This window comes from Heteronotia binoei, chromosome 8 (assembly GCF_032191835.1).
Source record: "Heteronotia binoei isolate CCM8104 ecotype False Entrance Well chromosome 8, APGP_CSIRO_Hbin_v1, whole genome shotgun sequence".
Lineage (NCBI taxonomy): Eukaryota > Metazoa > Chordata > Lepidosauria > Squamata > Gekkonidae > Heteronotia > Heteronotia binoei.
Genome location: NC_083230.1, coordinates 111,857,239 through 111,867,496, shown reverse-complemented (window position 1 = coordinate 111,867,496; position 10,258 = coordinate 111,857,239). Strand labels below are relative to the sequence as shown.

Below are 10,258 nucleotides of genomic sequence, written 5' to 3'. Positions count from 1 at the left end.
ACGCATCTGCTAGGACAGATGATAAGTAAACGTAGTTTTATATAATCAATTCCATATATCCAATTTTCCAAAAGTTTCAGGTGTCCTTGAAGCCGTTCAGAGAAAAGGGGCTGTGCCACACATTTCAGTAAGGTACTCTTTATCGAGTCACAATAGCAACTGTGATACCTTTTTTGCCTAAATTAAAACCATGCCTTGAACTGGAGAGATGACTATACGCTTCTGAACTGTACGCTTTTGGATCGTGCCTGAATAAATTCATCTCAACGGCAAAGCCAGCATAATGCAACTTCAAATACAGGAGTAAAAATAAATTAGTGCGCTGTCTCGCATCGTGTGGAACAGCCTATTTTCATATCAAAAGTATAGATGAATCGTTATCGAGCCGTGATGACCTATAATATGCAAATCAATAGCACAGACCAGAATATGTAAGGAGCTACTTAACTAACCCATCTATCTTTTTCACTCTTTGTAATCCGTAATCATTATAAAGGGGAGGGGGAAATACTTTGCTTAAGGAGACGGTGGAGCACAAGGCAGAAAGCAGTCGATAGAAAGATCTTCTTATACCAGTGCAGCTTCCAGTTCAGTATAAAAGCTGTATTATTAGAAGAAGAACTGCAGATTTATACCCCACCCTTCTCTCTGAATCAGAGACTCAGAGCAGCTTACAATCTCCCATATCTTCTCCCCCCACATCAGACACCCTGTGAGGTGGGTGGGGCTGAGAGGGCTTTCACAGCAACTGCCCTTTCAAGGACAACTGCGTGAGAGCTATGGCTGACCCAAGGCCATTCCAGCAGCAGCAAGTGGAGGAGTGGGGAATCAAACCCAGTTCTCCCAGATAAGAGTCGACGCACTTAACCACTACACCAAACTGGCTCTCTTTAGGGTTGCCAGCTCTGGGTTGATAAATTGCTGATGGTACAGCCTGGGGAGGGTGGGGTTTTAGGAAGGGGAGGGACCTCAGAAGGGTATAATGCCATAGACCCCACCCTCCAAAGCAGCCATTTTCTCCAGGGGAACTGGCCTCTGTCATCTAGAGATCAATTGTAATAGTGGGAGATGTATCGTACAGGGACAGTCGGAAGCATACGGGCTTGGGGATGCATTTAATGAAAACTTCAGGAATACGGCTCTAGACTGTCTGGCACCCTAGGCAAGGCTAACTTCTAGCATTCCCTCCCCCTGCGCTGATACATCACCAAGTCACGTGGGGGCGCCCAATTCGGTGCCCCCAGAAGGCCAACGCCCTAAGCAATCGCCTAGTTTGCATAGTGCCAGAGCAGGCCCTCTTCATGAAGCTGAAACAAGTACCTCCTTAGGCACTTTATTTTGAGAGGCAAGCCATGAGAAAGGGGACCAAAGTGCTTGCTCATTCTGAGCAAGGGCAGTGCTCCTGGATCAACTTCCTATATTCATCTAAAACATTTATTAGCCAATTCATCTAAAACATTTATTAGCCACCATTCTTAAGCGTAAAGACTCCAGTAGCACCTTTAAGACACACTTTAAGATAAGTGCGCGGACTCTTACGTGGGAGAACCGGGTTTGATTCCCCACTCCTTCACTTGCAGCTGCTGGAATGGCCTTGGGTCAGTCAGTCTTGTATGAGTTGTCCTTGAAAGGGCAGCTGCTGCAAGAACTCTCTCAGCCCCACCTACCTCACAGGGTGTCTGTTGTGGGGGGGCGGTAAAGGAGATTGTGACTGCTCTGAGGCTGTGATCAGACACACTAAATGATGCATTTTCAATCCACTTCCAATGCACTTTCCAACTGGATTTTACTGTCTGAACTTGCAAAATCCAGCTGGAAAGCGGATTGAAAGTAAACTGGAAGTGCATTATTTAGTGTGTCTGATCACAGCCTGAGATTCAGAGTATTAGGTGGGATATAAATCCAATATTTTCTTCTAACACATTTTATGGTAGTATAAGCTTTCGAGAAGCACAGCTCAGTTTGTCAGATGCATCTTCTTAAATGCAGAGCTCAAGGTGGGATACAATATGCATACAATACAGAAAACAGATTACAGAAAATACAGAAGACCAAAAATAAAAAGGTAAAGGTAGTCCCATGTGCACACACCAAGTCGTTACCGATCCGTGGGGTGAAGTCACATCAGGACTTTTTTTGGTAGACTTTTTACGGGGTGGTTTGCCATTGCCTTCCCCAGCCCTCTGCACTTTAGCCCCAGCAAGCTGGGTATTCATTTTACCAACCTTGGAAGGATGGAAGGCTGAATCAACCTTGAGCCGACCACCTGAACCCAGCTTCCACCAGGACTGAACTCAGGTCCTGAGCAGAGCTTGGACTGCAGTATTGCAGCTTTACCACTCTGCGCCCTGGGGTTCTTCAAGACCAAAAATACATAAGACCAAATTCAGCTATGAATGCATAAACATTTTTGACCAAATGCACCACATTTCCTCCACCAAAGTAAGGGCAATGCTGATCCAGAAATCATTTGCCCTCACTCTCAACTGGCTTTGTGATAGTAGAAAAGAGCAAGAGTTTAGTAGCACCTTAAAAACTTAACAAAATTTGCAGCAGGGTATGTGTTTTTGCGCTGCTCGGTTCTTCTGTTTTAAAACCCAGACAGCCGAACATTTCATGCAGCCAGAGATAAAAGGCAGGCAGATGAAGCTGTCTTTTACTGAGTCAGCAAGCAAACAAATGAAGGGGAAGGCTGAATCACAGTAAAACAAGTTCCAACAGAGGTACAACCATCAATATAGAGGATATAAACACAAAACCAACCAACAGAAGTCCAGCCATTATGAAACGGGCTGGCAGAATTTATTTCAACATGTCATCGCAGTAAAAACGCCTTCAAACGCTTAGAGAGATATGCAGTGATATCTAGTGATTCACTCACCAGACAATTGATTCAGGATAGCTGACACGTTCTGTCTACATGGGGCATTTATATTCTGCCCATCTTAAGAACATCAGAAGAGCACTGCTGGATCAGACTGGAGAATCACAGAGTTAGAAGGGACCATACAGGCCATCTAGTCCAACCCCCTACTCAGTGCAGGATCAGCCTAGAGCAAGGGCATCAAACTCATTTGTTATGAGGGCCAGATCTGACATATATGTGACCTTGTTGGCCGGGCCATGTGTGTCATAAAATATAATGCCAGGTAGGGCAGATATAAACTTTATAAAGGACACATACAAACACACACACTCAGCCTAATCCACCTCACTGGCTTGAACATATGAAGCTGCCTTATACTGAATCAGACCCTCAGTCCATCAAAGTCAGTATTGTCTGCTCAGACTGGCAGTGGCTCTCCAGGGTCTCAAGAGTGTGGTTTCTCATGCCTATTTGCCTGGACCCTTTTTTAGTTGGAGATGCCAGGGATTGAACCTGAGACCATCTGCTTACGAAGCAGATGCTCTACCACTGAGCCACCGTCCCTACCTCCTTGTGGAGCCTCAGCCAACAGAAGGAAGAGAGGCTTGGCTCAGTAGCTCTGCTGTGTGATTGAGAGAGCCTGGCAAAGCTCTCTTTCCTTCCCCCACGTCTTCCCCAAGGGAGGAGTTTTGCTCTGTGCAAATGAGCAAACCTGGCAAAGCAAGGAAGCAAGAGAGAAGGAAACAAACGACAGGGAGTTGCTCATGGGCCTGATAGGAGCCCTCTGGGGGCCTGATTTGGCCCCTGGTCCACATGTTTGACACCCCTGGCCTAGAAGATCCCTGACAACTGTTTGTCCGGCCACTGCCAGTGAGCGGCACGGTGGTCCATCTTGTCCACCGTCCTGTCTCACAGTGGACAACCAGTTCTTTTGACGGCCAACAACAGGGCATAGAGACCAAGGCCTTCCCCTGATGCTGACTTCCTGGCTCTGGGATTCAGTGCCTCTGATTGTGGAGGTTTACCTCAGTCACCATGGCTGGTAGCAAAAGAGGCAAAAGAAGAAGGGGACAGCAAAAGATGAGATGGCTGGACAGCATTACTGATGTAACATATACAAATTTGAGCAGACTTCGGAGGATGGTGGAAGACAGGAGGGCCTGGTGTGACTTTGTCCATGGGGTCGCAAAGAGTAGAACTTGACTGTGCGACTGAACAACAACAACAACCACTGTTAGAAACTGGATTATGCTTTACATACAGGAGACCTGAGCATCCAACCATGTATTTTATTTATTTGAATGATTTCTGTTCTGCTCACTCCACAACAGGAAGTCAAAAGTGGCTGACAAAGCAACACACATATAAACAACAATGTATTAAAATCACATTCACAAATAAATCAACAGAAAGTTTGCAAAGGTCAATACATCTTCAGCCAGTGCTGGAAACATACCATATTAATTGCTAGCCGAATTTCTGTGCAAAGCAGTGTTGCCAAACAAATTCAGGCAGCTAGAAGGAACACAAGGGGGTTAGGGACACGAAAATAGGTTTTGCACCAGCCATGCAGTATTACTTTGGCTGAGAACCATAAAACAGAGAGTTTGAGGGGAATCCTAGAGTGCCATACCAAGGTGATGTCATTTCCAGGTTTGTGCTGGAAGTAATAATAATAATAATAATTTTATTTGTATCCCGCCCTCCCCGCCGAAGCAGGCTCAGGGCGGCTCACAGACATGGAGAATACCATGATTACAATACATTATACAGTAAAATACATTAAAATCCATTAAATAAATCACAGCATCAATACAACACCCATCTCTCCTCACAATTCCCCACTACCATGTCTCTCTAACTTGGGCAGCCAGGTAGAAAGTCTCCCACTATAAAAAGAGACCTGATAGCTCTAAGGCAGGGGTGTCAAACATGTGGCCTGGGGGCCAAATCAGGCCCCCAGAGGGCTCCTATCAGGCCCCCGAGCAACTGGCTGCCATCTGCTTCCTTCTCCCTCTCTCTTGCTTCCTTCTGCATTACAGCTTGCTTTGACAGTCTTGCTCAGTCACACAGGAGCTACAGAGCAAAGCCTCTATTTTCTCCATTAGCTGAGGCTCCTTCCCTGGGGAGGAAGGGGGGGGGGAGGCATAGCTTGCTTTGCCAGGCTCTCTCAATCACACAGCAACTGAGCCAAGCCTCTCTTCCTTCTATTGGCTGAGGCCCCTTCACTTCTCAGTCCCTTGGGAAAGAAAGGGAAGAGCCAGAGCTTCCTTTGCCCGGTTCCCTGGATCCCATGGGAGAGATACAAAGAAAGCACCTTTAAGACCAACGAGTGCTCATATTTTAAGCATGTTTTAAAATCTTTAATTGTATTTGTCTGTGTCCTTTATAAAGTTTATATCTCTGCTACCTGACATCACATTTTACAACACATATGTCTCTTTTCAGTCTTTATTGTCATTTGTATACAGATCTTCATCACAAGTATTTACATCCTCTTTTAGTTAGCATGGTTGATTGCTTTGATGCACTTAAGGTCTATAGGCTTTTGAATAATTCTTCATCTAGTGTCACTGAGAAGGTGGCTAAGTTTCTTTACTCTGTTTTAAAGGCATGCCAAGGGATCTCATAGAAACAGTTTCTGTTTATGCTTACTCTGATGTATATGTATGCAATCGTTCCATTTTACCTTTTTTAACTAATTTGCTCTGATATATATATTTATATATTTTATGCCAATAAAAGCGAACCTGACTTGACTTGACACACATGGCCCGGCCTGACAAAGTCTCATTTATGTCATATTCGGCCCTCATAACAAACGAGTTTGACACCCCTGCTCTGGGGGATTCTGTAATCAACGCCTCACCCTCAAACTGAGTAGAAGACAGCTTCATGTAACCCATCGTAAAACTGGACAGCAGCTGTCCGAAGAACACAATGCTGTCTCAAATACTTTTAAAAGTAGCATAGCTGTGGAGAAACAGAAAATCCTCCTTTGTCTCTTGCCATCTGAGGGCCAGGAATTCTATACGGCCTTTGACTGGTGTCCAGCAATAACGTGATTTATGTACAAAGCAGCTGATGGAATTCCAGCCTTGGATGGCCCTAGAAATCCTCCCACTGTTGTCTGTGCCCGTGAACCAGATGGCAGAAGTTGCCCTTTTGTTCTTTATTATCGAGAAGCCCAATTTGCTTATGTCAGAGTGAGGTGCGTTTAAGTCAAAGAATCTTCATTTCCTCCCACCCACCCCACAAGGAATCAACACAACAGACAAGCAAGCGACACCTTCTCCCATTACATATTTATAACAGGCAACAGCTGTTCTGGGATGCCTCACCTACCTGCCACGGTAAACACCACCCTTTTATCAGCAAGAGATATTTGCTAGAGGTGCTTTGGTTGGCCTGGAGTTGCACCAGGAAATGTCAGTGCTTCCTAACACTTTCCCAGGGTTGTCAATCCCCAGGTGGGGCAGGGGACCCCTGGTCTGGAGGCCCTCCCCCTGCTTCAGAGTCATCAGAAAGCGGGGGGGGGGGGAGGGAATGTCTGCTGGGCACTCCATCATTCCCTATGGAGACCAATTCCCATAGAATGGAGAATTGATCTGCAGGTATCTAGGGCTCTGGGTGTGTGTGTGTTTGTTTTCAGATAGAGGCACCAAATTTCCCACATAGCATTCAGTGCCTCTCCCCAAAATACTCTCCAAGTTTCAAAAAGATTGGACCATGGGGTCCAATTCTATGAGCCCCAAAAGAAGGTGCCTCTATCCTTCATTATTTCCAGTGCAGGGAAGGCATTTAAAAGGTGTGCAGTCTCTTTAAGTGTAATTGCCAGAACTCCCTTTGGAGTTCAATTATGCTTGTCACACCCTTGCTCCTGGCTCCACCCCAAAGTCTCCTGGCTCCAGCCCCAAAGTCCCCAGATATTTCTTGAATTGGACCTGGCAACCCTATACTTTCCCCAAGCCGATGAATGAGTACCAGTGTGTTAATAATTACTGGTAAATATATTTTAAAAGTATCGATGCAGAGTGATGGCTTAATCATGCTAGATTCGAGTCCAATAGTATCTTAGAGTCCAACAAGATATAGGGTTGCCAACAATATTTAGGGCTTTACCTGGAGATCTCCCAGAATCACAACTGATGTCCAAGCAATACAGGGCAGTTCCCCTGGAGAAAATGGCTGCTTCGAAGGATGGATCAGGGCTTTTTTTGTAGCAGGACTCCTTTGCATATTAGGCCACACACTCCTGATGTAGCCAATCCTCCAAGAGCTTACAGGGCTCTTAGTACAGGGCTCATGGAGGATTGGATACATCAGGGGTGTGTGGCCTAATATGCAAAGGAGTTCCTGCTACAAAAAAAGCCCTGGCTGAATTCAAATATTTCTTCTCTGGGGAATCCCTCTTGATCCGTGTGCAGATCAACTGAAGGCTATGTGGTAATCCATGAGTGAATTGTGTCTTTCTCTGGCCCTGAGAAGAATATTTTCTATTATTATTATTATTATGAGGGATCAAGCTGACAAAGGCATATGAAATTGTCTCAAAGTTCTGGAAAGATGAGTTCTCTTTCTCTTCCCAGTTATTTGTTTTCTGGGGATTCTTTCATCTGTTCATCAGCGCTCCATCAGGGACCTCATCTTAAGAAGCGATTGGTACTTAGGATATTTATATGAATATTGGGATCAAGAAAAGTGATTCTGTTTTAGCTCCCTTTGTGTAAGTTTGGACTGTAGAACTTTTTTTAAAAAACAATGTCAATACGGAATCCCAGAATAGTGGCTATTGTAAATTGATTTAAATTGTCAATTGAATTATATTTTGTATGATACTACAAAGAAAGCACTATTAAGACCAACAAGCGCTAAGATGTCTTAAGTTTTTTAAAAAATCTTTAATTGTTAGTTTATTTTTAGTTATTTAGTTTACATCCCTCAGCATCCTGTTTATCAGTATTACTGATGCATGGAACAATGTTCAAATCACCAGAGTTTATCACTTAATCTTAAAACTAAGCTCCTGGGCCTGTGTGATTCTCATCACAGGCTGATTGTATAGCTGTATTCTGTAGAAGTTTCTGTTTTAGGGAAGGGTTTTATAGGTTTGGTATCCTGTGAACATGATTCTGCAATGGCTATATATTGTGTTAAAATTCAATAAAAACAAGAGAATTGAGATATGGGTGAAAGTCAGTCATGACCTGGATAGCCTGATCTTGTGAGATTTCAGAAGTTGAGCAGAGTCAACTCTGGCCAGTTTAGTGTAGTGATTAAGATCACAAACTCTAATCTGGGAGAACTGGATTTGATTCCCCACTCCTCCTCCACATGCAGCCAGCTGAGTGACCTTGAGTCAGTTACAAGTTCTCTCAGAGCTGCTCCTCTCAAGAGCTGTTCTCTCAGAGCTCTCTCATCCCCACCAACCTCATAGTGTGTCTGCTGTGGGGAGAGGAAGGGAAAGGAGATTGTAAGCCGCTCTGAGACAACGAGTGAAAGGTGGGGTATAAATCCAATCTCTTCTTTGTCGTCTTCTTCTACTTGGATGAGAAACCTCCTTGGGATACTAGAGCTGGAGCTGGGGGCAAGCTTTATTCAGCAACCTCTCTGGATATCCTCCATGCCCCCGGTAGAGTCAGTCACCGTTACTTTCAAGTACACACACACAAAAAATACAAAACACCAAGATATGGCTGACAGTCAATCATTCTATCAATGCAGATGTTAATCATTGCTGTTCCAGATAAGATTCCACGGGTTATATTTCTGCCTGTATAACACCAATGCTCCCTCTAAGCCGTGTAGTCTTGTGAGTAAAAATTGTACTTTATGAGCTTCTGGCATTAAAGCAGGACCAGATCCAAGTGTTTTTTGAGGGGGGACAAAATTAAAAAATGGCACCCCCTTATGGGCCATTCTATCTTATGGTCCCATAGAATACAATGGACTCCATACCCAATTTGGCGCCCCCCCCTCTGCTGGCGCCCAGGGCAAGCACCCCGCCCTCTCCCCCCCCCCCCTAGATCCGGCCCTGCATTAAAGTTGTGAGCTACTAAATAAGTTAGTTTGCTCTGAGGTCATTTATTCCTGAGCTAGGACAGAAATATACGACCTGGAGATGATGAAGAAGAAGAAGAAGAAGAAGAAGAAGAAGAAGAAGAAGAAGAAGAAGAAGAAGAAGAAGAAGAAGAAGAAGAAGAAGAAGAAGAAGAATTGCAGATTTATATCCCGCCCTTCTCCCTGAATCAGAGACTCAGAGCAGCTTACAATCTCCTATGTCTTCTCCCCTCACAACAGACACCCTGTGAGGTGGGTGGGGCTGGAGAGGGCTCTCACAGCAGCTGCCCTTTCAAGGACAACCTCTGCCAGAGCTCTGGCTGACCCAAGGCCATTCCAGCAGGTGCAAGTGGAGGAGTGGAGAATCAAACCCGGTTCTCCCAGATAAGAGTCCGCACACTTCACCACTACACCAAACTGGCTCACACTAACTCAGCTTAGAGGGAACACTGGTTAATACCATTGTTAAACCACACGAGCTCAGCTGTGTGTGGGGAGGGGAGAACTGGCAATCCACGGGCCTTACACCAAGAGAAGTTAATGTTCTGTAATCGGTTAGCTATTCAGTCTCACAACAAATAGGAGCTCTCTATAAAGCTTCAATGGCCAGGCCGGGTTCCCTCATCCAATATTTCAACCGCAGCACGACTGGAGAATTCTTACTCATTTCCTCTGCTGCTTAAAATACAGCATACCCCACTGCCCCAGCGTTTTCCCTGGTGAGACACGTCATCCCTACTTTGCGAGTAAGAGGAATACAAATGACAGAAGGGGATTCCCCGCAACGTTAGGTTTTCTTTCTTCTAAAAAAAGAAACTATTCTGCTGCTCCAGCAGCCGCTGCTGCCTCTAAAACATCTGCCACGGACTGCTGCACTGACAGGAAGTGAGAAGCGACTCAATAATGGTAAAGCAAGCATGAGCTCACACACGCTGGCTCCTTTCTTGACTGGAAGCTGGTGAGTTTTCAGTAACGGACAAGAAGAGTGAAAAGGAGAACGTGCTGAGGCGGCTGAGGAGAAATCAGGAGGCTTACTGGATTGTGTGCTCTCAAAAAGAAAAAAAAAAGAGGAGATCAGAGTGAGGGGTGGTTTGTGAAAGACGTGAAACTGTGCTGTACAAAAAAAATCGGCCTTTAAAAAAAAAAAGTTAAAGAGCCACGCGTAAGGCTGTCAGCCTCCAGGTGAGGTGGCTGGAGATCTCCTGCTATCAGAACTGATCTCCAGGCGACGAAAGATCAGTTCGCCTGAAGAAAATGGCTGCCTCAGGAGGTGAAAGCATTATACCCTGTTGAAGTCTGTCTCCTCTCCAAAATCCAACAATTCCACCTACT

The 10,258-nt window shown here is 45.0% G+C and overlaps 1 non-coding gene across 1 annotated transcript; it reads right to left on the bottom strand.

Annotated features, from left to right (window-relative positions):
• Positions 1 to 3,358: 3,358 nt before the first annotated feature.
• TRNAT-CGU (transfer RNA threonine (anticodon CGU)) lies at positions 3,359 to 3,425 on the bottom strand. The gene has a single exon. It is a non-coding gene; the product is annotated as a tRNA-Thr (tRNA).
• Positions 3,426 to 10,258: the final 6,833 nt, after the last annotated feature.